The sequence below is a fragment of the Tachyglossus aculeatus genome, chromosome 12, assembly GCF_015852505.1.
Source record: "Tachyglossus aculeatus isolate mTacAcu1 chromosome 12, mTacAcu1.pri, whole genome shotgun sequence".
In the NCBI taxonomy this organism is placed as follows: Eukaryota; Metazoa; Chordata; class Mammalia; order Monotremata; family Tachyglossidae; genus Tachyglossus; species Tachyglossus aculeatus.
In genome coordinates this window covers 33,374,482-33,391,255 of record NC_052077.1, presented here as the reverse complement: position 1 = coordinate 33,391,255, position 16,774 = coordinate 33,374,482, and the positions used below count along the sequence as shown (strand labels likewise).

General features: G+C 44.7%; 1 protein-coding gene across 5 annotated transcripts in view; it reads right to left on the bottom strand.

Annotated features, from left to right (window-relative positions):
* The window catches only part of PALLD (palladin, cytoskeletal associated protein), a 454,922-nt gene that overhangs the window by 125,151 nt on the left and 312,997 nt on the right, over positions 1-16,774 (bottom strand). Inside the window, exon 1 of one of the 5 annotated variants that reach the window (XM_038755087.1) lies at positions 2,085-2,101. The exons of 3 other annotated variants lie outside the window; for them this stretch is intronic. The gene's annotated coding sequence lies outside the window, so the exon portion shown is untranslated. Of the gene's footprint in view, positions 1-1,779; positions 1,834-2,084; positions 2,102-16,774 lie in introns of those variants that run through there. One more of the 5 variants, XM_038755086.1, reaches the window with a different exon arrangement.

Genomic DNA, 16,774 nt, shown 5'->3' with positions numbered 1-16,774 from the left:
CTCAGTAGGAAAGAGCCCGGGCTTTGGAGTCAGAGGTCATGGGTTCAAATCCCGGCTCTGCCACTTGTCAGCTGGGTGACTCTGGGCAAGTCACTTCACTTCTCTGGGCCTCAGTGACCTCATCTGTAAAATGGGGATTAAGACTGTGAGCCCCACGAGGGACAACCTGATCACCTTGTAACCTCCCCAGCGCTTAGAACAGTGCTTTGCACGTAGTAAGCGCTTAATAAATGCCATCCCCCGGCCTTACCTCCTTCCCTTCCCCACAGCACCTGTATATATGTTTGTACATATTTATTACTCTATTTATTTTACTTGTACGTATTTATTCTATTTATTTTATTCTGTTAATATGTTTTGTTCTCTATCTCCCCCTTCTAGACTGTGAGCCCACTGTTGGGTAGGGACCGTCTCTATATGTTGCCAACTTGGACTTCCCAAGCGCTTAGTCCAGTGCTCTGCACACATAAGCGCTCAATAAATACGATTGAATGAATGAATGCATGAATATGAGCCCACTGTTGGGTAGGGCCTGTCTCTATACGTTGCCAACTTGGACTTCCCAAGCGCTTAGTCCAGTGTTCTGCACACAGTAAGCGCTCAATAAATACGACTGAATGAATGAGTGCATGCATATGAGCCCACTGTTGGGTAGGGCCTGTCTCTATACGTTGCCAACTTGTACTTCCCAAGCGCTTAGTACTGTGCTCTGCGCACAGTAAGCGCTCAATAAATACGATTGAATATTATTATTATCCTCTGTGCCTCCGTTACCGCATCCTTAAAACGGGTGCAGCCCCAACTTGATCATATGGTGCCGATCTGTGCTTCCCAAGCGCTTAGTCCAGTGCTCTGCACAGTCAGCACGATTGAATGAATGAATGAACCAATCAATCGTATTGATTGAGCGCTTACAGTGTGCAGAGCACTGTACTAAGCGCTTGGGAACTACATCATCATCATCAATCGTATTTATTGAGCGCTTACTATGTGCAGAGCACTGTACTAAGCGCTTGGGAAGTACAAATTGGCAACATATAGAGACAGTCCCTACCCAACAGTGGGCTCACAATCAATCAATCGTATTGATTGAGCGCTTACAGTGTGCAGAGCACTGTACTAAGCGCTTGGGAAGTCCAGGTTGGCAACATAGAGAGACGGTCCCTACCCAACAGAGGGCTCACAATCAATCAATCAATCGTATTGATTGAGCGCTTACAGTGTGCAGAGCACTGGACTGAGCGCTTGGGAAGTCCAAGTTGGCAACATGGAGAGACAGTCCCTACCCAACAGTGGGCTCACAGTCTAGAAGGGGGAGACAGAGAACAAAACGGAACATATTAACAGAATAAAATAAATAGAATAGATATGTACAAGTAAAACAAATCAATAAATATTTATTAATTTATGAATGATTACTCTGTATCCATCCCAGCGCTTAGAGCAACGCTTGGCACCTAGTAAGCGCCTAACAAATACCAGAATATTTATTAGAGGACCCACCCGGGGGGTGATAATAATAATAATGGCATTTATTAAGCACTTAGTATGTGCAAAGCACTGTCCTAGGAGATGAAAATCCAGGGTTCCCCAGGCCCCCCCACCCACCCTGGAGGCCAGCGATCTTCACAATGCACACAGTAAGCGCTCAATAAATGCGACTGAATGAATGAATGAGTCCTAAAAGCACAGACTTGGCACCCCGGGGGGCAACGGTGGAATCCCCCTGTTCATCCATCCCATCCATCCATCCCATCCATCCCCTCCCCATCCCCTTACCTTCCCCTCGTCTCCGAGCAGACCCCGGGAGCAGCCGGCAAACTGGGGGTCTGGGGTTGGGTTTTTCTCTTCCCTCCCTCCCTTCCTCGTCCTCCGGCGACCCCCCCCCCGGAGGGAGCAGCGGAGGGTGCCTGTAGGGGTTAGGGGGTGGGGGGTCTGTGGGAGCCGCTGCGGTCCTCCCTCCTTCCCTCCTTCCCTCCGTCCCTCCCCAATATATAGAGCGGTCGGGCCCGGGCCCGGGAGCCCCCACTCCGTGACTCAGTGACTCTGCCCCCAAACCCTTCACAATAAGAGTCCCGCCCTACCTTACACTTGCACAGGATTCCCCCAACTGCCAAAAGCAACCAGCAAGCTTTCTTCTCCTCCTCCTCTCCCTTTCTCTCTCGTCTTCCTCCTCCCCCTCTCTCCTTCTCCTCCTCCTCTCTCCCCTTCTCCCCCCTCTCCTTCTCCTCCTCCTCTCCCCCTCCCCCTCTCGTCTTCTTCCTCCTCTCCTCCCTCCTCCCCCTCCTCTCCTTCTCCTCCTTCTCGTCTTCCTCCTCTCCTCCCCCTCCTCTCCCTCTCTCCTTCTCATCCTCCCCCTCCTCTCCCTCTCTCCTCCCCCTCCTCTCCCTCTCTCCTCCTCCTCCTCTCCCTCTCTCCTCCTCCTCCTCTCCCTCTCTCCTTCTCCTCCTCTCTCTCTCCCCTTCTCCTCTCCCTCTCTCCCTCTCCTCCTCTCCCTCTCTCCTTCTCCTCCTCTCCCTCTCTCCTTCTCCTCCTCTCCCCTTCTCCTCCTCCCCTTCTCTCCTCCTCCTCTCCCTCTCTCCTTCTCTCCCTCTCCTCCTTCTCTCCCTCTCTCCTTCTCCTCTCCCTCTCTCCCCTTCTCCTCCTCCCCTTCTCCTCTCCCTCTCTCCCCTTCTCCTCCTCCCCTTCTCCTCCCCCTCTCTCCCCTTCTCCTCTCCCTCTCTCCCCTTCTCCTCTCCCTCTCTCCCCTTCTCCTCTCCCTCTCTCCCCTTCTCCTCCTCCCCTTCTCCTCCCCCTCTCTCCCCTTCTCCTCTCCCTCTCTCCCCTTCTCCTCTCCCTCTCTCCCCTTCTCCTCTCCCTCTCTCCCCTTCTCCTCCTCCCCTTCTCCTCCCCCTCTCTCCCCTTCTCCTCTCCCTCTCTCCCCTTCTCCTCTCCCTCTCTCCCCTTCTCCTCTCCCTCTCTCCCCTTCTCCTCCTCCCCTTCCTTTCTCCTCCTCCTTTCCCTCCTCCTCTCCCCCTACTCTTCCTCCTCTCCCCTCCTCCTCTCCCTCTCTCCTTTCCCTCCTCAATCAATCAATCAATCAATCGTATTTATTGAGCACTTACTGTGTGCAGAGCACTGTACTAAGCGCTTGGGAAGTACAGGTTGGCAACATATAGAGACAGTCCCTACCCAACAGTGGGCTCACAGTCTAGAAGAGGGAGACAGAGAACAAAACCAAACATATTAACAAAATAAAATAAATAGAATAGATATGTACAGGTAAAATAGAGTAATAAATATGTACAAACATATATACATTTATACAGGTGCTGTGGGGAAGGGAAGGAGGTAAGACGGTGGGGATGGAGAGGGGGACGAGGGGGAGAGGAAGGAGGGGGCTCAGTCTGGGAAGACCTGGAGGAGGTGAGGTCCCCGTCTTCTCCCTCTCTTCTTTTCCTCCTCCTCTCTGTCTCTCCTTTTCCTCTTCTCCCTCTTCTTTTCCTCCTCCTCCCCCTCTCTCCTTCTTCCTCCTCCTCTTCCCGCCCCCCAACCCCCTCTTGCCACAGCATGGCTCAGTGGAAAGAGCCCGGGCTTGGCAGTCAGAGGTCATGGGTTCAAATCCCAGCTCCACCAATTGTCAGCTGTACGACTTTGGGCAAGTCACTTCACTTCTCTGTGCTGCAGTTCCCTCATCTGTAAAATGGGGTTGAAGACTGTGAGCCCCACGAGGGACAACCTGATAATAATAATAATCATAATAATAATGACATTTGTTAAGCGCTTACTATGTGCAAGGCACTGTTCTAAGCTCTGGGGAGGATACAAGGTGATCAGGTTCTCCCATGTGGGGCTCACAGTCAATCTCCATTTTACAGATGAGGTAACTGAGGCACAGAAAAGTGATGTGACTTGCCCAAAGTCACACAGCTGACAAGTGATTAGAATCTATGACCTCTGACTCCCAAGCCTGGGCTCTTTCCACTGAGTCACGCTGCCCCAGTGCTTAGAACAGTGCCTTTCCCATAGTAAGTGCTTAACAAATGCCATCATCATCATTATTATTATTATTGTTTCCCTTCCCCCTCTCTCTTTCCCCACACCCCATTTCTGCCCCAAACATCTTTCGCAGAAACCATCCCCCGCTCCCCTCTCCGAGTCACTGAGTCATCTCAGTTTTTTAGAATTAGGCTCTTTCCATAACTGCTGGCATTTGGAAGATTTGGTATTTTTGGAAGGTTCTAATTTTCGGGTGTCAACTAGAGATCTTGGCTATCTATTCGTGAATTCGGCTTCTCCGGCACCTGGAACAGTGCTCGGCACAGAGTAAGCGCTTAACAAATACTGTCATTATTCACTAGGTCATGGGTTCTGATCCCGGCTCCTCCACGTGTCAGCTGTGTGACTTTGGGCAAGTCACTTCACTTTCTCTGGGCCTCAATGACCTCATCTGTAAAATGGGGATTAAGCCTGAGTCCCACGTGGGTCAACCGGATTACCTATCTCCCCCCGCAACCCCACGCAACCTCAACCAGTGCTTAGACCAGTGCTTGGCACATAGTAAGCGCTTAACAAATACCATTATTATTATTATAATCCCGAATGTATTTATTCTTTTTCAAGGGTTTGTGTGCCTGTTTCCATTACAGGATGAAAAAGTCATTTCCAGTCCATCAGATAGCAGGGCTACTTGGGAGGGAAGGAGAGAAAACGTTGGGTTTTCTCAAGCTGAAACAACAACAGTTTACACAGTTTTGCTTGGGATGGGAGTTGACCTTTCTGTGCTCACTGTATGCTTACTAATAATAATGAAAATTATGGCATTTGTTAAGTGCTTACCATATGCCAAGCACTGTTCTAAGTACTGGGGTAGATACAAGGTAATCAGATTGTCCTACATGGGGCTCACAGTCTTTATCCCCATTTTACTGATAACTGAGGCACAGAGAAGTTAAGTGGCTTGACCTTGGTCACACAGCAGACAAGTGGCGGAGCCGGGATTAGAACCCACACCCTCTAACTCCCAAGCCCGTGCTCTTGCCACTAAGCCACACTGTTTACATTTCCTAGTTTACACATCCTTACTATCCACAGTGCAAAATGATAGTGCTGAGTGGCAAAACAACAATTATAGCGAACCAAAACAAAGGTGGGGGATATGGGTTTTTATTATTTGCACAAAAAACTGGCACTGAGGGAAATGCATGTTGTGGTGTTTGATTCATTTTTCAGGATGGAAAGAAGAGAATGATGTCTAGGACCCACTGGGCAGTGTGGCAGTCGGTCTGTCTCAGCCTGTCATTTCAGGAGAGAGATTCCCTTAGGGTACAAAGGATGACACAGCCACCTTGCAATACCTCAGGAATGTGTTTCCTCCTGCTGTCAACCTCTATTTTTTTATGGTATTTGTTAAGCGCTTACTTTGTGCCAGCCACCGTACTAAATGCTGGGGTAGATACAAGCTAATCAGGTTAGACACAGTCCCTGTCCCACTTGGGGCTCACAGTCTCAATCCTCTTTTTACAGATGAGGTAACTGAAGCACAGAGAAGTGGGGTGACTTGCCCGAGGTCACACAGCAGACAAGCAGCAGAGCCAGGATTAGAAACCAGGTCCTTTAGATTCCCGGGCCCGCTCTAACCACTAGACTTACTTCTTCTCTATTGCCAGGCCTATCAGAACTTCTCAGCATGGCTCAGTGGAAAAAGCCTGGGCTTTGGAGTCAGAGGTCATGGGTTCAAGTCCCCGCTCTGCCAATTGTCAGCTGTGTGACTTTGGGCAAGTCACTTAACTTCTCCGTATCTCATTTACCTTATCTGTAAAATGGGGATTAAGACTCCCGTGGGACAACCTGATCACCTTGTAACCTCCCCAGTGCTTAGAACAGTGCTTTGCACATAGTAAGCACTTAATAAATGCCATCATTATTATTATTATTCTCCTTCCCTCCTCCCCCATCCTGCTTTTAAAACAATTCTGGGGAATCTCTAAGAAAGGTGAAATACAGAAAGTCTCCTCTACACTGTCACTCTCTCATCTGAGTTTTTCCCTCTAATGTTGGGACCAATTTATGAAGGTTTAAAAAAAAGCCAAAACAAACCCACCTTCACCCACCTCGATGGCACAGAAGTGAATGTAAATCAAATGTGATCTACCAATGGATCATAGCCTTAAAATAAGCAGGTTGTTTCACCCAGATCACCAACTATCACATAGTTTTTAGCTTACAATGATTTCTAGGTTCCTAACAGTAAGTCTTTACCCTAGGTTTGCACCTTCCCTGCAGCAGCCTGGAAGATAAAATCATCCCCAGTGGCAAACAACTGATTAGAGTGGGGGTCCTGGGCTCAAGTGTCAATACCATAAATAGGGGTAATGGAAGGGGGTGAATGCCCCCCCCAGTTTTTTGAGCTTGGTTTCCAGCCTCACTCATTCCATGACACTGAAAAATCCTGGCTGTTTCTAATGGGGGCTGAAAAGATCCCAAATGATGGTTTCCTGGCCTGTTAGCTCTATGAAGCCTTCCTCTACACCACCCTTAGCAATAATGATAGTAAAAATAATAATAATGGCATTTGTTAAGTGTGTATGATGTGCTAGGCCCTGTACTAAGTGCTGGGGTGGATGCAAGCAAATTGAACTGGACATAGTCCCTGTCCCACATGGGGTTCACAGACTTAATCCCCATTTTACAGCTGAGGTAAGTGAGGTCCAGAGAAGTGAAGTGACTTGCCCAAGGTCACATAGCAGACAAGTGGCGGAGCAGGGATTAGAACCCAGATCCTTCTGACTCGATCCACAAGGCCATGCTTCTTCTCTTAAGATCACTGTCCTTTAACACCCCCTCAATCAAAATGACAAGTTGGCACCTATGGTCAATAAACTGAGTTGCACAGAACAATTTTAACCAGCCTGCCCTTCTCCAACTACAATCAATCATAGATATTTTTTAAAAAAGAAAAAAAGGACTTACTGTTTGCAGAGCACCGTACTAAGTACTTGGGAGCATACAATATACAGAGTTAGTAGATACTTTCCCTGCCCAAAAGGAGCTTACAGTCTAGAGGGGAACACAGACATTAGTATAAATAAATTACAGATATGTACATAAGTGCTGTGAGACAGAGTTGGGGTGAATAAAGGGTGCAAACCCACATGCAAGGGTGTTACAGAAGGGAGAGGGAGCAGAGGAAGTGGAGTAGAGGCCTCTTGGAGGAGATGGGTTTTTAATAAGGCTTTGAAGGTGGAGAGAGTGATCATCTGTTAGAAATGAAGGGGGTGGGAGTTCTGGGCCAGAGGCAGGATGTGGACAAGGGGCTGGAGGTGAGATAGATGAGATCAAGGTGCAGTGAGTAGATTGGTATTAGAGGAGTGAAGTGAACTGGGTTTTAGTAGAAAATCTGAAAGGTAAAATAGGCCGGGGCAAGGTGATTGATTGCTTTAAAGCCAATGGTTAGGAGTTTCTGTTTGATACAGAGATGGATGGGCAACTGCTGGAAGTTCTTGAGGAGTGGAAAAACATGGACTGAATGGTTTTGGAGAAAAGTGATCCAAGCAGTCGAGTGACGTATGGACTGGAGGTGGGGAGAGACAGGAGGCAGGGAGGTGAGTATGAAGGCTGATGCAGTCAGTAATCAAGGCAGGATAGGATTAGTAATTGAATTCAAGTGGTAGTCGTTTGGATGGAGAGGAAAGGGCAGATTTTAGAAATGTTGTGAAGGTTAAACCGACGAGACTTGGTGACAGATGGAATATGTGGGTTGATGGAATGTGGGCTTGTGAGACAGGGAGGATGGTGGTGCTGTCCACAGTGATGGGAAAGTCACTGGGGGGACAGGGTTGGAACCATGTAACTGTGGCCACATGGAAACCAAGAGCAACAAAAGGACCAACCAACTTGGCTAATGGTGGACCCTTTTGGGTAGAGGCTTTGGGAAATTTGGGATGCTAATAGACAGAATCCAAAAACAGATGGCAAATGCAATAGCACAAAAAAGGAGCAATTAATGGTATTTATTGAATACTTACTGTGTGCACTGCACTGTACTAAGCGCTTGGGAAACTACAATGCAACAGAGCTGATAGACACATTCCCTGCCCAAAAGGAGCTTTCAGACTAGAGTGGGAGCTTGCATAGTATGGAAGGGACTATCTATCACACATCTATCTTTTCAGCTATGCCTACACTCAGGGATAAAGCTCTCCATGAGTGGAGTCCTTTTCAAAGATAAAGTTCAGTTTCATAGATTTATCAGATCTTTAAGGCCAGGAAAATATGATGGACTGATTCAAAAGATTTTGTGTTCTACACTGGGTTTGGGAAATAGAGATGCAGACTTTTACACGTCCACATTGATCATTTAAGCCTGGACAAGCCCCAGAGTTAATGATGCCAAGTAGAACAGGAAATGCCAAAAATTTCACAAGTCGGTGTTGGAGAGATTACCCAGCTAGTTCTGCACCTTCAGAATTCAGACATGCAACAGTACTTGAAGCATCTACTCCAAGCCTTTTCATATTTTTTTCCCTTTCCTTCTTTCTAGTCTAAACAAAAGTTTTAGCCCTTGGGTAACAGTCCAAGCAGCAAAATGAGTAAAGGTCTAAGTGGGTAAAGTTAATTATTTAGGGGTGGACTATCCAGTTGATGGATTTTCTCCCCTGGTTTTTTCTCTCTCTCTTTCTCCCTTCTCTTTTTCTGTTCATTCCTGCAGCTACTGCAGAACAAAGGAATAGAGGAGAGGGGAAACACACACTTGTCCCTTTCTTTCATTCATTCAATTGTATTTACTGAGTGCTTACTATGTGCGAGCACTGTACAAAGTGCTTGGAGAGTACAATTCAGCAACAGAGACAATCCCTACCCAACAACGGGCCTTTCTGAAACTCATAACAGTCCTGCCACACAGCACTGTAGGGATTAATAAATGGTGTGTCACCTGAGCCATTACTTCGGTGTTTTCTACTCTGCTTTACCATTTTAAAATTCTGCACTTTGGAGCAGAGAACAGGTCTACCAAATCTGTGTACTAACTCTACCAAGTGCTTAGTACAGTGCTCTGTACCCAATAAGTACTCAATAAATGCAACTGATTGATTGATAAAATAACTGGTTTCTATTTGCAGGGTATTCCCTCTTTGGGAGATGAGAATAAAATTAAAAGTGGCTTTGACAGGCTGGAAAACATAGTCCTAGAGAAAAAAGGGGATGAACTTAATTAGGGGTAAGTTCACCTTGAGAAATGAACATCACAGAGGCTAGCTAAGGACAAAAATTCAACAGGAAAAGATCTGGAGAGAGTCATTGTCAACCAAAGTTATGAGCCAGCAATGAAGTGCTGTTTCTTAAACCAACTTGATTTTGGGATGTATTATGACAGGAAAAAGATGGGAAGTCATTCTTCTAATAGCTTCTGCATCCTTAGAGTAGTGTGTCCAATTTTATTCACCACCCTTTAAAAAGGATGTAGAGAAACTGGAAAGGGTTCAGAGAAGAATAACATAAACAATTAAAAGGTTAGAAAGTCACCTATGAGGTAAGGTTAAAGGAACTGAGGTTGTTTAGAAAAGAAAGGCAAGGAGGGATTTTAATAACTGTCTTCAAACCTATGAAGGATTTTGCTGAGAAAGATGCTCATCCATGATTTTTCAGGGCTGCTAAGAACCCAACAAGGGGAAATGGGTTTAAATTAAACCATGGAAGATTGTTGTCAGTTATATTTACTAAATGTTTACTCTGTACCACCCACTATGTCTAAATACTGGGGGAAGACCAAGATAATCAGATCAGACAGTCTCTGTCTCACCCAGAGTCATAATGAAACAAAAGATATCTTATCCTCACTTTGCAGATGAGAACACTGAGGCACAGACAGTCCAAGTGACTTGCCCAAGGTTACACGATAGGCGAGTGGCAGAGCTAAACTGGAAATATAGAAGGATCTTGAAATCCATCCAAATGGTAAACTTTAGAATTGGCTCCCCAGAGAGGTTACAGAGTCTCCTTCCCTCCATCTTGCTAAGGAAAGAATAGTGTAGCAGAGAAGCAGTGTGGCCTAGTGGAAAGAGCCCAGGCCTGAGAGTTAGAGGATCTGAATTCTAATTCCAGGTCCACTGCTTGTCTGCTGAGTGACCTTGGGCAAGTCACTTCACTTCTCTGTGCCTTAGTTACCTCGTCTATAAATTGGGGATTAAGTCTGCGGGCCCCATGTGGGACATGGACTTTGCCGACCTAATTCAGTATCTAGCACATAGTGCTTAACAAATACCATTTAAAAAAGACAAGAATAGACCTCTCCTGGCAATGCCTAGCACTCAGCAGGTGCTCAAAAATGCCATTGATTTATTAATTAATGATTAAATTGAGTTGGTTTTACACAGGCTGAGGAAATGCAATGCGGATGAACTGTTGTAATAATGATTTAATTTTTGTTTAATATTTAATTTAAATTTAACTTTTTTGAAGCGTTACAAAAATTCACACTTACTTTCAATGTTAAAAAACATAAAACTACTAACAGAAAACAAAGTTTCATAGACAATGTTATTTTAGGACTATGAAAGTCTAAAATTTCTTTTGCCAAGAGGAAAACTTCTGAAGGTCTAATTTATGTACACTTTCCTACTGGATTAAAATCGGCACATTATTTGATCATGAATTCCAATTATTAGGGAGAGGAAAGGCAGATTTCCAAACACGATTCATACTTTTGACACAAAAACAGATTAATATCCCCATTGCCATTTGCCAGGGGGCCTAACGGGCTTGTTAGTGGTATGCTATTTCATTACAAGCAAAGGGAGAATTTGAGACTGTGAAGAGAGAGAAAGGAAGGGAGGGTGAGGAGGAGAGAAGGGTGTGCGTGAACACACACACACACACACAACCAACTAGAGCCTCAGTAAACATAAAATACTAAGGAACAGGGAGCACGACAACCAGGAGGTCTGAAGTAATGGAATGTAAAGAAAGATCATGAACATATAAACAATGTAGAAATAGAATTTATATATGTCAGCAGAACAGGCAGTAGACTTCTAACACAAATTACTTGAGATAAGTGGTACAGGATATTCTAACATGATCTGATTGCATAACTTATTACTAAACATAAAAATGGTTGTGGCTTTTGAAAAATATTCAGTCCACACACAGTGTAAAACCACAATGGATGCTCTAGCTAGTTGAGTTCATGACTCATATTCTCCTAGGTGTTAAGGCCTTTCGGGAGTAACATTAAATTTTCCATGCTGGGTGTCCTAAATATTGCCCTGAAAGAGTTTAAATGAAACTTCCAAATTTTTAATAACAACAATAATTGTGGACTTTAAGTACTTACTATATGCCAAGCACTATACTAAGCCCTGGGGTAGATACACGATAATCAGTCCCTGTCCCACACAAGGCTCACAGCCCAAGAGTTAGAGAGAACAGGGCGTTGTTAATACCCATTTTACTGATGAGGAAAATGAGGCACAGAAAAGTGACATGCCCAAGGTCCCACAGAAGGTAAGTGGTAGAGCTGGAATTATAACCCAGGTTCCCTCACTCCCAAGCGCATACTCTTACCATTAGGCCACACTGCTTCCATACTGTATATCAATCAATTTCTTTCTTTTTTTTCCAAAGTACCTTTTTCTCCAAATCAAATGACTGGTTCTGTTTATAATCAATACAAGCTTTCATGCAAATTGTTGAGGAGGCATGGTCCTAGTGGGAATTTACCAGTGGGAGGGAATATCTCAAAGAACTGGTGAAGCATCCTAATTAAACTACTTCAGTATTCTGTGGAATCATCTTCAGGCTCCCATCATGAAGTCATATTATCATTATTGCCATCATCAGTAGAGGAATAGCATGGCATAGTGAAAAAAGCACGGGCCTGGGTGTCAGAAGTTCATGGGTTCTAATTCTGGCTCTGCCATTTCTCTGCTGTGCGACCTTGGGCAAGTCACTTCACTTCTCTGGGCCTCAGTTACCTCACCTGTAAAATGAGGATTGAGATTGTGAGCCCCACGTGGGACAGGGACTAGTCCAAGACGATTTCCTCGTGTCCGTCCGAACGCTTAGTACTGTGCCTGGCACATAGTAAGCACTTAACAAATACTGCAAATATTATTATTATTATTGACCACCCAAAGTGTACACTTTAGGATCAGTGCTTAGAACAGCGCTTCGCACATAGTAAGCGCTTAACAAATACCATCATTATTATTCAATTTAAGTAAAAGACTCGGATCCTACTCTTTTCTCTAGACTGTAAACTCCTCGTGGGCAGGGAACTCCAACTCTGTTGTACTCTCCCAAGCCCTTCATGTATATATAATGCTCTGCAAACAGTAAGCACTCAATAAATACCATTGGTCAATTGACTGGCGGGAATAGTAGCCTTATTTAGTTTATTTAACCCAAACATCCAATAGTTAAACCGAATTTTAGTATACTAAAATCAGGTTGGATTAGTATATGTGACTTGTATATGTGAATTATGTGCCATCACAGCTTTACTAGATATGAATCCAGTCAGCTCGGGTCAAAGTAGTTGCAGGTGTTGTGTGTTTGTCATTCAGATACAATTCACAATTATCTGGAGAGAAAAGATGCCAGCAAACCTGATTCAGGAAATGAAGGATTCCCTATACACACAGCTCTATATGTGAGCTACCAATTATGGATCAATCCTTGTCTGGCCTCCTGAGTATCTAGGGAAATGTAATCCTCATTTTCTGTTTAAAATTTAGCTGTTCATCATCCCTCCCATAAAACTCAATTCCCCCAACCATCCAGGAGAAGCAGCATGGCTCATTGGAAAGAGCACGGGCTTTGGAGTCAGAGGTCATGGGTTCAAATCCCGGCTCCGCCACATTTCTGCTGTGTGACCTTGGGCAAGTCACTTAACTTCTCTGAGCCTCAGTTCCCTCATCTGTAAAATGGGGATTAAGACTGTGAGCCCCACGTGGGACAACTTGATCACCTTGTATCCCCCCAGCGCTTAGAACAGTGCTCTGCACATAGTAAGCGCTTAACAAATGCCATCATTATTATTATTATTATTATCTGGGAATGACACCCTTCTGATTCTATCCCGATGGAGCCTCTGTCCCTTCAATAACCACCTGCTCTGGATCGCCGACCCTCCCTACAGGAGAAAAGTAATAAGATGGAGGTCACAGAGGAGTTTACTTTTGCTGTCCATAGTAATTAGCTCTGTTGCAGCAATTAGAGATTTTCTAGGGAAGATGATCGCTAGTAACAGAGACCATGGTCCTGAATAATTTTGCTTACTGAGCAGCCTACAAACACACATACCACACCTCCACCCCTCAAAATCCCACAGGACGGGGAAGATGGAGGGGTGAGGAGATGGTTTAGTTGTCTAAAAAGAAAAGTGATCAAGAACAAGAGAACACTTAGATACCATCTGGGCCATGCCTGGGTCGCCACCCTGAAAGTTTAAATCCCGTGGGAAAATGGGATTGCATAAAGGGCCCATTCTCAATAGACAAATGTGGTTTAAATGACAGGCTGAAGAAATGATCTTTTCAGCAATATTGGTCTTTCCCGTTGCAAAGTAATACTCTGTCATGGATCCACTCAAATGACATAGTGGAGCAAGCTGCGTCTTCATTTTGATGCTTAAGATAGAGGAGTATTGAATTTCAAGAAGCGAGAGAATGCATCTAAGATTTCTGGTAGCTTTGAGGCATTTGTTCTTATTTTTAAAAGTGAATTCTGATGAAAATAGCTAAAAACAATATTTTGAGAGTTTTCAAGATTTAAGCAGAGACTTGAAAATGCAGTCAGGGCTGGCATCTTAAACACAGCAATCTTTGGGGCTCTCCACAAATACTTCAAGGAATCATAGTGTCCTCAAACAAGTATTCATTAGAGGCAGGTACTGTACAAATAGAGTCATGTTCCAGAACAATATCAAGGCTACACACCTTCGGCCAGTGGTTCATGAACTATTAGTGATATTTTTGTGAGTAGAGTCGTTCTTGTGAGTGGTGGAGACAGAATGAAGAAATAACAAATTCCATGCTATAGTTTCACTATTTTATTATTATTATTATTATTATTATATTTGTTAAGCACTTACTATGTGTCAAGCAATGTTCTATGCAAACAGATACATACAACTTAATCAATTTGGACACAATCCCTGTCCCACACGGGGCTCACAATCTGAGATGGTTGGCTCAGTGGAAAGAGTGTGGGCTTGGGAGTCAGAGGTCATGGGTTTGAATCCCGGCTCCACCACTTGTCAGCTGTGTGACCTTGGGCAAGCCACTTAATTTCTCTGTGCCTCAGTTACCACATCTGTAAAATGGGGATTAAGACTGTGAGCCCCAAGTAGGCCAACCTGATCACCTTGTATCCCCTCCAGTGCTCTGCACATAGTAAGCACTCAACAAATACCACCATTAAGATGGAGGATTTAATCCCCATTTTACAGATGAAGTAACTGAAGCCCAGAGAGGTTAAGTGACTTGCCCAAGATCACACAGCAGATAAAGAGGTGCAGCTAGGATTAGGACCCAGGTCCTCTGACTCCCAGGTGGGTGTTTTTTTTTCCACTGGGCCACGCTGCTTCTGTTTCATTGTTTTTCCTGCCCATTGCATAATAATGAATTGAACAGTGAGCTAGAGGAATGAGTGAACTCTCCATCCCCCCCATCTTACCTCCTTTCCCTTCCCCACAGCACCTGTATATATGTATATATGCTTGTACATATTTATTACTCTATTTATTTTACTTGTACATATCTATTCTATTTTATTTTGTTAGTATGTTTGGTTTTGTTCTCTGTCTCCTCCTTTTAGACTGTGAACCCACTGTTGGGTAGGGACTGTCTCTATATGTTGCCAACTTGTACTTCCCAAGCGCTTAGTACAGTGCTCTGCACACAGTAAGCACTCAATACGATTGATGATGATGATGAACTGGTTGAACTAGAATCAAAATTCCACCTCCACCAACTTTGCCCCTTTTTATGAAGAAAAGACAAAATAGAACTTTTGCTAATGGTGATGGCAGTGGCAGCTAGCAATCCTCAAGGCTGCCATTAAACTTATCCAAAGAAATACAATAGATGGCAGTTTGCAATATGCTTCCAGGGAGCCTATTGAGAAGTGGTGTGGGCTAGGAGAAAGAGCAGAGCCATGGGGGGGTGGATAACTGGATTCTAATCCTTGCTCTGCTACTTGCCTGCCACTGGACCTAGGGCAAATTAACTTCTCTAGGCCTCAGGTTCCTCATATGTGAAGTGACCTGTTCTGCCTCTCGCCTTACACTGTGGGTTCATTCATTCATTCACTCAATCATATTTATTGATGCTTACTGTGCGCAGAGCACTGTACTAAGCGCTTGGGAAGTACAAGTTGGCAACATATAGAGACGGTCCCACCCCAACAACGGGCTCACAGTCTAGAAGGGGGAGACAGACACAAAACAAAACACTTGGACAGGTGTCAAGTCGACAGAACAAATAGAATTAAAGCTAGATGCACATCATTAACAAAATAAATAGAATAGTAAATATGTGCAAGTAAAATAGAGTAATAAATCTGTACAAACATATATACAGGTGCTGTGGGGAGGGGAAGGAGGTAGGGCGGGGGCTATGGGGAGGAGGAGGATTCATGTGGGACAGGAGCTGTGTCTGAGCTGACTTTACTCCAATGCTCAGTACAGTGCTTGGCACATGCTAAGTGCCTAAGCACCACGATCATTATTTTTGTTGCAATCCAGCAGGCAGAGGTAAATTAAGGTTTTGTGGCATCAGACACACAAAATTGGGGCAACCTCTTCTGGAGAGAGAAGGGGTAGGAGAGAGCGGGATGAAAGGGACATGAGGGAGAATATGTCTTCTGCTGTCATCATTCCTCCTTGGCCCTACTGAAATCACATTTCCCCCCAGAAAGCCTTCCCTGACTAGTTTCTCGTGTCCCTACCCTATTTCCCTTCCTACTGCATTACCTATGCATTTGACTTTTTACCCCCTAAGCACTACAGCCTCTACACCATTTGTATGCAAATTTTTAAACTCTTGTTTCTTCCCCCTACTTATAACTTATTTTAGTGCCTGTCTCCCCCACTAGACTATAAGTTCCTTCAGGGCAGAGATCCTGTCTGACTCCATTCATTCATTCATTCTTTCATTCAGTCATTCTTTCATCCAGTCGTATTTATTGAGCACTGTGTGCACAGCACTGTACTAAGCGCTTGAGAAGTACAAGTTGGCAACATGTAAAGATGGTCCCTACCCAACAACGGGCTCACAGTCTAGAGGGGGGAGACAGACAACAAAACAAAACATGTGGACAGGTGTCAAGTCATCAGAGTAAATAGAAGTAAAGCTAGATGCATAACATTAACAAAATAAATAGAATAGTAAATATGTACAAGTAAAATAGAGTAATAAATCTGTCCAAGCATCTATACAGGTGCTGTGGGGAGGGGAAGGAGGTAGGGCGAGGGGGAGAGGAAAGAGGGGACTCAGTATGGGAAGGCCTCCTGGAAGAAGTGAGCTCTCAGTAGGGCTTTTGGACACTATTAGTAATAATAATAATGATGGCATTTATTAAGCGCTTACTGTGTGCAAAGCACTGTACTAGGTGATGAGTAGTCCATGGTACTCTCCAAAGTCCAAAGAACAATTCTCTGCCCAGAGTAAGCCCTGGATAAATACTATTAACAATAAGCCCTGGGGTAGGTATAAGTTAACCAGGTTGGACACAGTCCCTGTCCCACATTGGGCCCACACTCTCAATCCTCATTATTCACAGATGAGGTAAC